Source organism: Gekko japonicus, unplaced genomic scaffold (genome assembly GCF_001447785.1).
Source record: "Gekko japonicus isolate JY-2015 unplaced genomic scaffold, Gekko_japonicus_V1.1 scaffold539, whole genome shotgun sequence".
Lineage (NCBI taxonomy): Eukaryota > Metazoa > Chordata > Lepidosauria > Squamata > Gekkonidae > Gekko > Gekko japonicus.
This window is the reverse complement of record NW_015168667.1, coordinates 922,034-938,519: the sequence shown is the minus strand read 5'-3', so window position 1 is coordinate 938,519 and position 16,486 is coordinate 922,034. Positions and strand designations below refer to the sequence as shown.

Sequence of the window (16,486 nt, the reverse complement as noted above, 5' to 3'; positions counted from 1 at the left end):
GCGGGCCTCACTGTGCGGGGGGGGAGGAACCGATCGGTTCTGAGCGGGGGGACGAGGCAGGTGGGGGGAGATCGAGCGGATGGGAAGGAGACGGAGGAGAGAGGGCGGGGGGGAACCGAGTGGAGGAGACGGAGGGAGAGCTTACCTGCTCCTGCTGGTTCCTCCTCCGCCTGGTAAGTCCCCCCCCCGGCGAGTTTCGCGGTTCTTTTCTCTTGTAAAAATATAATTAAAAAAAGAAGTTGTTAATCTTACACCTTCCTTTCGACTAGCCTGCAAACCCTGGGAAGGTGATTTCTAAGAGAGGGATACAATGAACACATCCTATTATTTCCAGCATGCCAAAGAGGACTTACTGCAAAGCATCACATATAACATCTATGTGGTACCGGGCCAGAAGATTCTAATATCCCGGAATGTAGCCTCAGAACACTTACTGTAAAGATCCCTCACCCCTTCAGCTCTCCTCCTCCCTGCAGTCCAAGCTGCAAGCAACCAAGAGGCTGGGGAGTTGCATGTGTTGTGTAGCGTTTGCCCACAGTCAGTTTACCTGCTCCCCATTTTACCTTCTTGGCCATCTGACATGCTGAAATGCATGTGGAATTGCCATTCTCCTTTCTCTTTGCCTGTACCCTCTAACTCTGCTGGGGTTTTATATCTATGTGGCGCAGGGCTCTTTTTGGGCAGGAACGCACAGGAACGGAGTTCCGGCTGGCTCCCGAGTTGGCCACGCCCAGCAGGAGCTCATTAGCATAACAGGCCACACCCAACAGCAGAAACTCATTAGGATTGGCTACATTAGGGGTGTGTGGCCTAACATGCAAAGGGTTCCAGCTCCAAAAAAGGCCCTGGGTTTTGACAACAAACAAGGTAAACAGAATAAGAAGCAAAAGGTGGGTGTGGCTGGATGACCACACTTCTGGTAACACGGGGTGTGGCCTAATATGCTAATGAGCTGCTCTGTCAGGGTGTGTGGCCTAATATGCTAATGAGTTTCTGCTGTTGGGTGTGGCCTATTATGCTAATGAGTTTGTGCTGGGCTTTTTCTGCAAAAAGAGCCCTGTATGTGGGAATGAGTGATCAGGATCATGGGTAAGCGGGAGAAAGGTCTTTTATTCACTGGCATAGTGAATAAGGGAGAAGGGCTATGGCTCAGTGGTAGAACGTCTGCTTGGTATGCATTGACTTGGTTCAGTCACTCTCATCTGCAGCTAAAAGGACAGGTAAGTATGATGTGAAAGACTTCCACCTAAGGCCCTGGGAAGTCCATGCCAATAGACAGTACTGACTTTGATGGATCATCAGTTGTTTGATTCAAGCCCCGTTCATACGAGGGGTTTTGGTCCGGGAGCGAGACAGAACGGGGGCGGATCAAACGGGCACGATCCCACGGCAACATCTGGGAATCGTTGCCTGCCCGTCTCCGATCCGTCTCTCCCGGTCGAAAACCCGCACCAAAAAGAACCACCTACCCTGGGTGGTTCTTCCGATTGAAGTGCCTCAAGCCGGCCGTGGGATCGGTCGGTGCGTCCTTGTGCCAGCACATCCCGGCCCCCGGCCGAACTGCGCATGCTCGAGCATGCGCAGTTCGGCAGCCTCCCCCTCCCACTCGCCTCTTCCTCCCCGGCATCTGATTGTGCCGGGGAGCAACGGCGCACGGCTAACGGGATCCGAGGGATCCGCCGCGGCGTTTCTTTTTTGGCCTCGTGTTTTCCCTGCCGTGTGGCAGGGGCCTCAGTATAAGGAAGCTTCACGTCTGCTGCAGACTAAGAGCACAGAAACATGGGGAATACATCAGTACAGATGTTACAGAAAACTAGAAAATAAAAGGCAAAGGAATACTAGCTAAATTACACTGGTCGATATTTTATGTTGTTATAAAATCCGGAGGCGACATTGATGTATTCTTATACAAGGATTTTCAATAGCCTCCCAAAGGTTAAGTAGTATGGGTTAAGGACACAAAGGGTTGTCATAACCTGTGATATTTTTAATCAGTTGGAGGATGCTGTTCCAATATTGATGAATCCAGGGACACTCCGACCAACAGTGCATGAAAAAACCATGTTGACTGCAATCCTTCCAGCAATGTGGGTCATACGAGGGAGTAATATAATGTAATTTAAATGGAGTTATGTGCCACCTATGTATTGTGTTCTAATGTTTATTGCTTTTGTAAGGTGGGCTTTGGAAGACCATATTTTAACCTGTTGGGCTTCCAAAAATTAATATTACAGTCTAGTTCCCACCTTTAATTATTCTTAAGCCAGGATTGTTGGTTCAAGGACTTATATAGAAATAAGTCCTTTTTCCATTTTGCTTCTTTGTATTAATTTCCCCCCCCCCCCAAATCTGTATGACTCCTTTTAAGATTGTATTGTATTTCTGGACTGCAAATCAAGTGTCTTATCTGAAGATATTGGAACCATGATAACTAGTTAAGTCAGGGAGGTGTAACGTGGCCAGTTGTCTGTTTAAAACTGGACTCAGACTATGACTAGGTTATGACTGATCACCAGTTCTTTCTTGGGATAACCTGTTCAGGCTAACAAGTCTCTTTGGGTTTATACCGCCTGTGGGTGGAGGTCTATCTGCCAGATATGAACTCTTCTCAAGAAGTCAGGCACCACTGCTTTTTAACAGCAAAATGCACAACTCTTTATTCACATAAACATAGCGGGGGTGGGTTATTTACACAGGATAGACTGTTGGGTTGTTTTTTTTGTATAAGTGCTTCACTTTGAATTATCATATGCATATGTATGAATTACCATACAACTCTAACTTGGACACATACTGTCTCTGGTACATTGAGACCATTTGGTATTCCCCTTCTCCTGTTACTAACTGTGGTTATACATAAGACTTTCTCCTTGTGGCTCTCTCAACTGACTGGCGAGGCTATTCTAGCTATTCTCAGTCTTTTCCAGACACCTAGTCTTTCCCTTAACCACTTCCAGGGCTGGCCCGAGGTGTTCCCGCGCCCTAGGCGAGGCACAGATGCCAACCTCCCGGTGGGGCCTGGAGACCCTTTTGCTGCTGTCTCCTCCTCCCCCCCCAGGGGGGAGGGGGAGGGCAGGTGAGCTGCGGTGCCGCCTTCTGCGACCCGGCTGGACGTCTTCTTTCTTCTGCTGGCGTCAGCGTGTGCCCGCTGGCCGCCGCCATGCCTCCTCTGCCTCCTCCCCCCTGAGGGAGGAGGGAGGGCGAGCTGTGGCACTGCCTCCTGCACCCCGGCCGGTTGCAGAGAGAGAGAGAGAGAGAGAGGCGGGCTGCGCCTCCTGCACCGCGGCCGGGCATCCTCCTTCTTCTGCTGGCAGCTGTGAGTCCCCGCTGGCCGTCGCCATGCCGCCTCTGCCTCCTCCCCCCTTAGGGGGGAGACCAGTCGAGCTGCGGCGCCACCTCCTACTCCACGGCCAGGCGTCCTCCTGCTTCTGCTGGCGGTGGCGAGTCCCCGTTTGCCACTGCCATGCCGCCTCTGCCTCCTCCCCCCTTAGGGATGAGGGGGGAGGGTGGGTGAGCTGCGGCGCCACCTCCTGCACCCTGGCTGGGCGCAGAGAGAGGGGGACGGGCAGGCAGAGACCCTTGATCCCCACTGCCTTTCTTTTCTCTCTCGCTGGGAGGGGGGCTCAGCTGCCGCGGGGCCCTGCTCCCCTCCCCAGCCCCTTCCCATCGCAGCGGTGATCGCGCAGTGAGGGTGGTGGGGGAGCTTTTGGTGGGGGGGCGGGGCACAGTTTGGCACCCCTGAAGACTGGCGCGCCCTAGGCGAGCACCTAGTTCGTCTAGTGGGTGAGCCGGCCCTCACCACCTCACGTTCCCTCAGAGAACTGTGTGTGTCGCTTTGTTAATTCAGTTTCTCCTTTCCTATCACTATCCTCTCTCTCTAGAGCGGTCCAGTAGGGAGCGTTCTGTAGCCCTTTTCCTCAAACTGGTTGCTTGTTTTTTTCAGTTGGCTTTCTAGGTTCCCTCTCACTCCTGAGCTCTCAGGCTAACTCACTAATTGTCAACTGCCAACTCTCTCTCCCTCTTTTCCTCAGACTCCCTGAGAATTCTGAACGACCTGCCCCCTCACTCTTAGTCATGTGACCTAGCAGTTCTCTTGCTTCCCTGCTGCTTACTGGCAAGCCTTATAGCCCATCACAGGAGGCCATATCATCCCATTCTGGGTGGATGACATAGAATTTATTTTCCTAAAAGAAGAAGAAGAAGAAGAAGAAGAAGAAGAAGAAGAAGAAGAAGAAGAAGAAGAAGAAGAAGAAGAAGAAGAAGAAGAAGAAGAGGAGATTGGATTTATACCCCGTCCTTAGCAACTTGAAGGAGTCTCAGAGCAGCTTACAATCTCCTTTCCCTTCCCTTCCCCACAACAGACACCCTGTGAGGTAGGTGGGGCTGAGAGAGCTCTTTTAAAGACTGCTCATGAGAGAACGGCTCTGAGAGAGCAATGATGGACCCAAGGTCACACCAGCAGCTGTATGTGGAGGAGTAGGGAATGAAACCCAGTTCTCCTAGATGCTCCTAACCACTACACCAAACCGAAAGCATTAAGGATATTGTCATGGGCTGGACTTGGGCCGAGAGGCAGAAGTCAAGTCTGGTCCGAGGTCATTGCCAGGAGAGTCAGAGCAAGAGCCAAATTGTGAGTCCAAAAGAGAGGCCATCTGAAACAAGGGTCAGGAAGCCAGGAATCTGAGGCTGAGTGGGGGTCCGAGGACAGGAGTCGAAGGTGGATACGAGGCATGCACGGAGGCAACTCATTGCTTCCATGAGAGCCCAATCCTGAGTGGGAGTTATATAGGCCTCCAGCTGGGCTTCCCATGGTGGCAGCGGCACGCCTGCTAATACTCAGGACTCGGTGCTCGTATTCCCTGCCAGCATGCATCTTGACAGCGGGTGGCTGGTGAGTCAGGTGTGGAGGTGGTTCAGGTGGGCTCCCCAATTGCACCTGTGCCTCCTCAACTGCTGCAGGACCAGGTGCGGTTTACAGGCTCTGGCACTGGCAAGCTATCAAGTTGTGAAGAGTCAGAGGGACCCCGGCTTCTGGTTCTGGCACTGCCGGCCCTCTGGCTGCGATGCAAACTTAGGTGGGGACTCAGTGCCACCGCCACTGCTCATGACAGATATGTTGCCAGGATTTTAGATCTTTAGGTATACGTTTGATGGATATATTTTGAAATATAAAAAGAAATCGTGGGAGTAGGAAACTTTTAATCAAATCAGTTTTTCTGCCCATGTAAGAAATCAGTTAGTTCAATTTCCTATCATTGAGTCTATTTTCTTGAGTGAAACTTTGTGGTTAAATTTAAATAAATAGTTTAAGTTCTTTGGAATTACAGTTCCCAAGTATCTCCATGACTTGTCTAGCCATTTGTAGATAAATTTGTTGTTTATCTTCTTACTAATAGAGGGGTCAACAAAGATATGGTATATTTCTGTTCTGAAGTGATTTACATTCAAGCCAGAGATTAGAGCAAATTGTGAAATAATATTATTTAATACTCCAAAGGAATTAAAAGGAACAGTAAAGTATACTGCTAGGTCATCAATGAATAAGCTGACTTTAAATTCTGTTGTGCTGATTGTGATTCCGTGGATATCAGAACATTATCTGATGGCTTCAGCCAGAGATTTTGTAGATAAAGCAAAAAAAAGGGGGGTAGAGGGCATCGCTATCTGGTGCCTTGTGAAGGATAAACTCTGAAGATTTAAAACCCATTATTTTAACATGAGCTTTTGGGTTATTATAAAGTGCCTCAATGGCACATAAAAATCTGTCTCCAAAATCCATTTGTGCTAAAATTAATTTTACATATACTACTTCCTGTTGGTCAAATGCTTTTTCAATATCAGTTGCCAAGATAAAGGATTCTATATGGTTTTGTTGACAAAAATGAATTATATTTATAAAATTTTTTTCTAATATTATCTGTAATACTTCTAGCTGGAATGAAACCTGACTGGTCTTTATGAATATATTATCTTATTTAATCTAGAAGCTAAAACAGAAGTAAAAATTTGCACAACATGATTTAATAGTGATAACGGGCGATATGATTCTGGTTTGGTAGGTACTCTATCCTTTTTAAAAATAACAATAACTCTGGATTGTGACCACGTGGCTGGCATTTTACCTGTCTGTAAAATAAGATTACAAATTTCAGTTAGGGGCTTAACCAAATGGGTTGTAAACATTTTTATCAGATTCCGCAGGCAGACCATCTCTGCCTGGGACTTTATTGCTTTTTAATTTCTTTATAGTCTCTTTAGATTCCTTCATTGTTATAGGTTGGTATAAAAATTCAAAATGCTCTAAGGAGAGCTTTTTTTTAAACTTACTTTTAGATATTGTCTAATACACATTTCCTGTGGATTATCAGCGTGATATAAATTTGGGAAATAATTAGCAAGTATTTTAGTTATCTTTTTCATTTTGGAGATCAAGATATTTTGAGTGCTGTGAATGGCACCTACTAACCTGGAAGAAGCTTTTTGAGTAACTCTCCAAGATAAAAGAGATAATGATTTAGAAGTTTTAAACCAGAATGTGTTTTAAAGGCTTTGTGAAATTACTTTAGCCTATGTGTTTTTTCTACAGATGCATTTTTCTCTGGAAAGCTGAATTTGATTTTGGAATACCGTATTTATTTCATTATGGCCCCGGTCACACGGGCAGGAAACTGCAGAGGAGAAGCGTGGCTGTTTGCCCTGGGGCAAACTACTGCGCAGTTACGTGATCAGACCTCCTGTGGAGGTACCGTGGAGGTACCGTGGAGGTTCCATGGCAAGGGAGAGGTGCCGATCACAGGACAAGCCGGCGCGCAACGAAGAAGCGCGCGCTGCGGCAAACTGTTTTTTATTTTTGTGTACATGACAAATGCGCATGCTCCGTTGGGTGCGCATGCGCATCCACAGAGACTTGGACAAAAAAAACCCACCTTATTTGCAAGGGGACATGGGCGGGCGCTGGATGCCTCCGGAAACGCGATCAGACGCCCGCCCTTGCCCCGCAGTTTCCGGAAACTAGTACCTCCAAGGTACTAGTTTTTTGCCACGCAGTTTCGGCTGGAAGCCTCGGTTGAGCCACGGGAGTGCTACGCTTCCCAGATGTGCTGGTGAGATCGCGCCCGGAAACTCCGGCTGTTTTCCGTCTCACTTGTGTGGCTTCTGTTACGTGTGACCGCAGCCTATGTTCTGTAATTATATCTTATCTGTAATTGTAACACTGTGTTCCATAAAAAGTGTTCAGAGAAATTGTTCTTGCAAAGCATAAACCCCCCTTATAAATCAGGACTTTTAAAAACTGTCTGAAGACTATTTGAATGTGCTATATTTGACAGATAGAAACTTGAGTTGCAGGTATTTTATTGATCTGGGCTGCATTTTGGCAGATTCTATGGTTAATTAAAAGCAGAGCATGTTTATTTGCAGCAGATGTCTCTGCTCTAAAAGCAGAGAGAAAATCTGAAGAACAGCATTTCTAAGAACAGCATCTCATAAGGTCTGGATTATAAGATTATTTTTTTCCGGAATTAGAATAAATCCTTCCCACCGATAATCAAATAGTCTTGCTTTTCAGACAAACTGCAGTTTTTATATCCTGCTACATGGAATGAAATACTGACTCTCAAAGTTGTGTCCTGGAGGATATGGGGTGCTGCAAGGAAGGAATGAAAGCCATGTGAGTTTAAAGCACCAATCCTCAGAGGAGGATGCCTCCTGCATCTCTGCATGATTTACTGCTTTAGACTTTAGAAACAAAAGCCACATAAACTTTTTATTAGAATCAAACAACATTTTAAAAGTGCACACGTTTTTGAGTTCTCTAGAACTCTTCATCAAGCTGCATGTTACAAAAGTGTGTGTGTGGGGGGGATATATCTCAGGCCATGATTTTAAGGCACCTTTTGTCGGCATTCTGTGTAAAATTCTGAGCCAGTATACTGATTTGTAATAGTGCTGGTGTTATATTGCATTCTTGGCCTTCTGGTAAGGAGGAACAAGCAAATAAAAAAACGGAAGCACCTGATTAGAAATGATGATCAAATGCCTTTGTAACAACCAGATGGGACACACAGATCTCTTTGAAGGCTAAGACCAGAGGGGCTTTGGAGCTGCCTTTGAAAATGGTTCAGAAGCTTCAGTTAGTTCAAAATGTAGCAACCAGGCTATTTTCAGGGGTGAGATACAGGGATCATACCACCCCATTTCTGAAAGGGCTGCACTGGCCTGCCCTCTTGTTTCCAGGCACAATTCAGAGTGCTGGTTCTTACCTTGAAGACTCTAAATGGCTTGAGACCAGGGTACTTGAAGTACTGCCTATTCCTATACTGTCTTGTCCGCCACCTAGCATTCTTCTCACAAGCCCTTCTCTCTGTGCCCGTTACGAGACCCGGTCTCCGGACCTAGAAACTAGGGATTTAAATATCACACCCTTCAAACTTACTTTGATTTTTCCCTATACTTTTATTTTTATCAGGGCTTTTTTTTTTGTAGAAAATGCCCAACAGGAACTCATTAGCATAATAGGCCACACCCAACAGCAGAAACTCATTAGCATATTAAGCCACACCCTGACATCACAGCTCATTAGCATATTAGGCCACACCCCCATGTTACCACACTCACCTTTTGCTTCTTATTCTGTTTACTTTGTTTGTTGTCAAACCCCTGGGCTTTTTTTGTAGCAGGAACTTCTTTGCATGTTAGGCCACACACCCCTAATGTAGCCAATCCTAATGAGTGTCTGCTGGTAGGTGTGGCCTATTATGCTAATGAATTCCTGCTGGGCTGGGCGTGGCCAACTCGGGAGCCAGCCAGAACTCCGTTCCTCTGCGTTCCTGCCCAAAAATAGCCCTGATTTTTATCTTTTAGTCTTTTGGGACCACTTAGTCTCTAGTCTACAGTGAGGAGAATGCTTGGAGTCAGGGTGTCACCTAGAAGTTACTTGGCCTATTATCAGGGGATTATAGGCTTGAAGGAGCCACACGCTAGGCTTGATGAAAACTACTAAGAAATTAGTTTATTTCAGTGGTATGTTTGTTTGGGTTTTCTCTTTCTTTTCCTTTTGAGAGCTGGGGCCTAAGAAAGCATTAATAGTTAAAAAGCAGTGTTCTTGTCTGACTGATTCAGGTTTATGATATGAAACACCAATAGGGTTGCCAGGCCCCAATTCCAGGCGGGGGTTCCCCTGCTTTTGGGGGGCCCTTTATGCCATTGGCCAGCTGGAAAACCCCATCTGCAAATGCCCACGAACGCGATGTGATGACATCACCTGGAAGTGACGTCATCATGTTGTCAAAGTCGGGGGGGCGATGCTCCAGTTTTTGGGCAAAACTCTATGGTAAAATTGGGCTCAGACCATAGAGTTTTGCCCCAAAACTAGAACGTCGCCTCCAGTTTTGGTGACGTGATGACTTCACTTCTGGGTGATGTCATTGTGGTGCATGCACCAGAAGATCCCAGACCAGACCCTGGAGTCCCCTACTGCCAGCCAGGTAGGACCTGGCACCCTTAAACACAAAAGCTTTAACTTTTGACTGTTTCTGACGGGAAGAGAACCCAAACCCTGCCTGTCTTCAAAATACCTAAAGTCCCCAAGGGACTACCTGCCCAACTAGCAGACCTCCTAATCCTTCTTCCACCAAAATCTAGCCACCTCCAACAATGTCTGTTGGTCAGTAGTTAAACTTTTCTTTTTCTTTTAAACATTTCAGCCCACCATTTAAAAGTGATTGGTTGAGCTCCTGGACAGCAGAACTTGAAACTATTGGCTCGGGCGTGCGAAACGCTGGCTCCCTGCAGTTAAAGGGGCCCCTTTAACTTCAGGGAGCCGGCGTTTCCCCGCATGCCTGACCTCCGCCGAGATCGGCTGACCTCTGCAGAGATCGGGTGCATGGCTGTCCTGCACCCACCCCTCTCCCTTCTCTCTCTCAAAAGAGAAGGGGTGGCGGCATGTTTTTTGGGCTTGGGGGTGGGGTTTTCCCCAGTGGCCAGCTGGCCGCCGGCGAGTAAAAGCCCCCCAAAAGCGGGGGACCCCTGCCAAACTTGGGGGGGGGGTTGGCAACCCTACTTGAACCTGATCCAGTACTCCACTGAAAACCAGTACAGCTCATGCAGCACAGGATGGATATGTGCTGTATGCAGAGTTCCTGTAAGGACCTGCGCACCTGCATTTTGTACCAATTGGAGTTTCTGGGTCAGCTTCAAGGGTAGGCCCATGTGGAGCGAGTTACAGTAGTCCAGTCTGGAGGTGACCGTTGCATGTTCTAAATTTTATCTTTATTTCCCAACATTACTGTACCTTTCATCTATTTTTCGGTCAGCAGCTAAAATTTATCTGCTGTTGCTCTGAAGAAAAGACCCACTCCTTTTGTATGTGTAGGATTGGAGCCTTAATAGCAACAGAAATGTTAAATCTAATTTTAAATTGTGTTAAGCAACTAGTCTACCAATTGTAACTACTTAAGAGTAACTTTGTTTTCCTCATGCTACAGTCTGTATAAAGCATAACCCAGAGGTCATTTCGGGGGGGATCGCGGGGGATCGCAGTTCCCCCGGGTGAGGTAGGGGGGGACGGGGCACATGACGAAGCCCTGCCCCCTGCTTCCGGCCGCCCCGCTTCCGGCCCTCATTCAGCCAGGAGGAGGCAGGAGAAGAGGGAGGGTAAGTTGCTTCCTCCCTGCCTCTCCCCACCCCTGCCTGCCTGGGGCCAGGGAGGGCCTTCGCGAACCTTCCTTGCACTGCCGCCGGCCTTGCAGGTCCACCGCCGACCCCTCATGGGGCTTGGCAGTGGGGCTGCAAGGCCAGCGGCTGCGGCCGGGACCGTTGGGGGCGGGGTGTGTGGCCTTATGACACACTTCCGGTGATGTCAGGGGGTGTGGCATATGCTAATGAGTTATGCTAATGAGTTCCCCTAGCTCTTTTTCTACGAAATGACCCCTGGCATAATCTAAGAACTAAATTAGATGTTTAGCATACTTACTTGGTAGAATCTTCCCTGGATTGTGGGTAGGGATCACAGTCTCCTTGATATTAGTGGAACTTGCATCCCCAGAAATCTCCTTATGGTTGTACATAGCACAGATTTCCCAAATGCTTAGTGATAATTTCAGTGCTCCCATCTTATAGAGTTGGAGTTGAGGCTGAGAAACAAGCTTCTCCAAACTGCTCAGTATGTGAGATGGGATTTTGAACCCAGAATTCTTCCATATGAGTATTTCATACAATGTACTTGAGCACAGTGTCTTGTAACTTGAATTACAACGTTTGCTGAGACATAACTCTTATGATGTCTTCTGAACTATACTTGAGCTTTCATTTATAGGAAAAGTAAACTACAGATGTGATGATGGGTTGTTTCTGATATTTGGCTTAATCACGCAATATAAATATGAAGCTAGACTTGGGTTTAAAAAACGTTACAAATGGCTAGACAGGAGATTTTCTTCAAAGAGCTCTTCCATGCTGGAATTTATCTTATCAGAAAGAACAAATACTCCTAGGCAGAATATCAGATTAATATTTTAAAGATCCTATATTCTTATTCTAGAAGGAAATCTCTCTCTCTCTCTCTCTCTCTGTGTGTGTGTGTGTATTAAAAATGACCAGGCACTGGAGACACTTTTAGAGGCAATGTCCTATGAAATGACAGTGAGTATCCTCAAATATTAAAAGAAGCAGGTTCTCATCAAAGAAACAAGAAAATGTATGACTTCATGCTTTATCAGGACAGTATCTGGGAGAAGATATTGTGCTTAAAGACATATTGTTGTTGTTCAGTCGCACAGTCGAGTCCGACTCTTCGCGACCCCATGGACCAGATCACGCTAGGCCTTCCTGTCTTCCGCCGTCCTCATATATATACATGAGACATATAGTGTGTATAAAGGTACCAATTCTTCCTTGTCATTAAAATCCCGATTTGCTACAAGCTGAATTACAACCGTCACACACAGGACAGGTCGGGCTAAATGGCAGCCTTGCGTGACCAGTAGTCCGGGGGATTGGAGTCAGCGGGCTCGGGGGGGGGGGGCTTGACAAGGTGCTCTATCACCATCACCTCCACCGAGTCCTCCACCAGGGCACGCCTATCCTCCTCAATGCCGCCGACCTCTCAGCTCACCACTGAGGACCACTGGGGATCCTTCCTGGTTGGGCTCTTGGGGGCTGAGGTGCTGGGCTGCCCCTGCTCCTCCACCTCCCCCCCCCCAGCCTCTTCTACTGTCTGTTCCCTCTGGCCACGTTAGTTGGCCTGCAGCCTCTGCTTTACAGAGGTCTGGCCTCCATTGCAGGAGCTTCATGTTATGGAGAGTGGTGCTGCCCTTTATACAGGTGGTCTCAAATGCAGCCCATTCTGTACTCCCCCTCCTTACAGAGGGGATGCGACCAGGTGGCCACAACCATCCACAGCCTCTCTGCCAAGGCCCTAGTTCTTGGGAGAAGAGCTGCCCCCGGCTCCAGTGTGGAGGCCAGCAACCAGTCCGGCCTGTAGTTCATGGGGATGGCTTGCCCCAGGCTGGCCGTATGGGAGCAGAGGCCATTGGTGGTGTCCTGGTATGGCTTCAGGGCATGCCTCTTTCGGAGAGGGTCAGCCAGTCATTGGCGCTTATGCTGAGCTCCTGTCCCCTGTGCAGGATGGACACTGAGGAGATTGTCCTGCAGTGCTCTCTTCTGCTCCATCAGATGCACAATCATTTAGGAGGCAGAGTTCCAGCAGGTGGGCATGTCCTGTATGAGCTGCTGTTTGGGCTTCCCCCCTCCACCATGGACAATGTTACCCATGCCCACCCACTCTCTCAGGCTAGCCTGGATCGCAGCGGCAATGTTCTTTGATATGTGGTCTGCATCCATCCCCTGTGCATGGAGCAGAACCGCTTTGTATCCTGGCAGCGGGACTGCCCCCGCCTCCTGGGCCCCTGTTCTTTCCCTGGCAGTCCAGAGGTCCTCCGATCGCCAACAGTGGGCGGTGAGGGAGAGGTAGCCGTGCTGCTGGCTGCTCCACAGGTCTGCCATGAAGTGCATGGTCTGCCCTCATGCTCTGGCGAGCTTGGCCTTGACCATCTCCAGTGCAGAGTGGTGCATGGAGGGCAAGACTCGCTGGCTCAGGGACCTCTGCGAGGGGATGGAGCGATGTAGCACAGCAGCTGGCAAAAGGCCACATCTTCCCCAATGGACAAAGGTTGGCAATCCACGGCAACCATCTCACCGAGAAGGTGAGTGATTGACTCCTGGGCCTTCCGTCTAGCCCTTTTGCTTTGCAGTGCCAGCGTTCCCGTGGTGATGACCTTCTGGAGCGTGGGCTGCCTGGAGGTTCCACTCCCACCCACAGCACCCTCAGTGTGAGTCTTTTTGCTTGGAGGGGCCTCCCGTCCCCCCCCTTCTCCCTGCTGAGACAAAGTAGGCCTCTTCTTCCCTCTGCTGGGTGCCACTCTTTGCTCTGGAGGCGACAAACTTGGGTGCACCGTTTGTAGGTGCCTGTGGAGAGTAGAGGATAAGTGGTGGGGGTCTGAGCCCCTGTGCATCTGGAGGTTGCACACCTGGCACTCTGCCGCACAGGGGTCATTGGAGAGGGTGCAGAAATGCTCCATCCCCAAGAACATATCGGGCCAAAGGGTGCTAGAGACCCCTGGTGACACCCCAGTACAGTGGGTCACTGGTGGGGTGGCAGGACAGGATCGCTCCACAGCAATCAGCAATGTAGACTGGTGGTGGAAACTCATGCAGTGAGGTCTACAGGTGGGAAATTCACCAATGAAGAGGTCTCTGTGGTGCAATTAATGTCTAGACTGGCTGTTAGTGTGCGGACTCTAATCTGGGAGAACCGGGTTTGATTCCCCACTCCTCCACTTGCACCTGCTGATGTGACCTTGGGTCAGTCACAAGCTCTGGCGCAGCTTTCCTTGAAAGAGAGCAGTTTGTGTCAGACTTCTCTCAGCCCCACCCACCTCACAGGGCGTCTGTTGTGGGGAGGGGAAGGGAAAGGAGTTTGTAAGCCGCTCTGAGACTCCAAGGGAAGGGTGGGGGATAAATCCAATCTGTTTTTCTTCTTCTTCTTCTTAGTCTTTTGTAATGCAACTTATGTTGGAAGATTCTAGGCGAGTGCTCCCAAAGGGTGCTAGTGTGGTCTGTTGGGTATTACCATCATACTGTATGAAATGCATGTCTCAGTTTGAATGCCATTGTATTAGGTCACATAACCAGGTGCCTGTTCTGTGAAACTTGAAAGCACCCACAAACCACTTACCCTTTCCAATCTTTACTCTCCCTCCCATTTCTCTCTCAAACAGTCTTGTGCCATGTATTCCCCCCCCAAATGAGGTACAAAAAGGAAACAGGATCTTTCCATCTTAGACACAAGTAGGCATCTTGCAGGATTTTAAATATGAATTGTTGAGAAGATTACCTTTTGACTGTAGAATAATCATATTTAGCACTTATATGGTACGTTTTGGTCGTCTGCTACTTGATGGCACTTTACACTCACACAGTAGTCTGTCTGAAGCTCTACAGTCAGACGTGTTGCATCCCCATGGTCACACCCGGGTTGCAAATGGGTGACTGAAGCTGAGATTCAAAAACTTGCCAAAGCCTAACAAGTGAATTCAGGGCAGTGAAGAAATTTAAATTGGGGTTTTCTGGTTCACACATCAGTCTTCACAACTGTGCTGCACTAGGAATTCAGAGTCTTTGTATGGCTTGAAAGCTTATAAAACTTTTAAACATCTAGTTGACTTCTTAGATGCACTTTTAAAACCATTTATAGTTATTAAAATCCCTTCTCTGAACCTTACTAATTATGCGTGATCCTAAATGCAATGCATTAGACTCTCTTAAATGTTACTCAGTTATGAATGGTGGAAGAAGATAGCTTACTAAAAGCTAGCATTCAGTCACAAGTTATCCAGAGCCGCATAACTTTTTTAAAATGCAGGGCAGCTGTGTGCTGATCAAGTAGGGAGAGCCAGTTTGGTGTAGTGGTTAGGAGCGTGGACTCCAATCTGTGAGAACCGGTTTTCATTCCCCACTCCTCTACATGCAGCTGCTGATGTGAACTTGGGTCAGTTACAAGTTCTTTCAGAGCTGTTCTCTCAGGAGCAGTTCTTGAAAGAGCTCTCTCAGCCCCACCTACTTCACAGGGTGTCTGTTGTGGGGAGGGGAAGGGAAAGGGGTTTGAAACGGCTCCCACACCCCTTCGGGTAGTGAAGGGCAGGCTATAAATCCAATCTCCTCTTCTTATTCTGGGGGGGGGGGGATCTAAAAATAACAGTAGCACTGAAAAGTACTGGGTTCGCCGCATGGAGGACTCGGACGACGACATGCTGTAGCACACGTTTATTGTACTTCACATAGACAAAGACTAACTCTAACGGCCAACAGGGCCAACCATATACATACCCACCAGTAACCCCCCCCACTCCCATTGGAGGGTTTAAATGTCCCGCCAAGGTGGCTATTGGTTGGGGCTAGGGAATCCAGGATCCGAAGTTTCCTTTGTTTTCGGATCCAAGCTCTGGCCTGTCCGCGGACCCCTGGAGGCGGTCCACGTACTTAACAAGCACAATATCTTCACAACCAATATGTAGTTTCAAATTTCACAGCACTCTACTTTAGGCTAGATACTTTAAAGGGGAAGGCGAAAAGAAAAAGATGGTAAAAGGCACAATGGGAGCTTTGTCTGTAACATGTTACCATTTTAAGTAAACTCTCTACAGACTAATTGTCTTTTAAAGTAGCTCAGCTTTGTATTAAGCGTCTTGCCATCTTATTTTAGGCTGAACAAAGAAGAAGAGAGAAGCCTGTAATGTTGTCATTTTTGGACAGCAGCAGTGTCAGTTCAGCAAATCAGGCCCTCTTTTTAGAAGCTGGAAGGAGAAAGCTGCTTCTGATTATTGCCCTGGTTCCACCTCCCCCCCATGGGTTTTGCAACCCAATGAAAGACTGTCCTTGTTCTTCAGGAATCTCTTTTCCTGTGCCAGAGGCAGTTCCTCAAATGAATACTTGAGTATATCAAGGTTTTACTGGCAGGTCCTCAACTGATTGATGAGCCCTTGAAGCAGCTGTTGGATTATTTGCTGTGCCGGTGCTTGGAAATGGTTTGTACTGAAGTACCTACTTGTAGGTGTTTTCAGAAACTTAGTGGGATATAAGTGTGGAAAATTTCAGGGGCTGCGGGAAGCCCTTTGACAGCGTCACCGGTTTCACTTGGAACTAATTTCGTGTTACCTGTGCTGTAAGACAGCTCTGCCATGCTAGTTTTGTTTTTGATGTTTAATAATTAAAAAATAGCACCTGATAAAGATTTTAGATTCAACCAGTAAGTGAGGCAAGGTGAATCTCCTCTGAATAAAATCTGGTTTGCTTTACACGCAGCATCCTTTTTACAATTGCATAAACAGTATGTACAGATGTGTTTAAAAAGAAGTGCATTGCAGCTTCAAGCAGAAGTAATAATTATAGCTAAACAAGCAGGAACCCACAAGAATTTATGGGAAGCATT

General features: G+C 47.8%; 1 protein-coding gene across 1 annotated transcript in view; it reads left to right on the top strand.

The window, feature by feature from the left end:
• Nucleotides 1–16,486, top strand: part of MYLK (myosin light chain kinase) — a 271,468-nt gene that overhangs the window by 891 nt on the left and 254,091 nt on the right. The window lies entirely within an intron of this gene.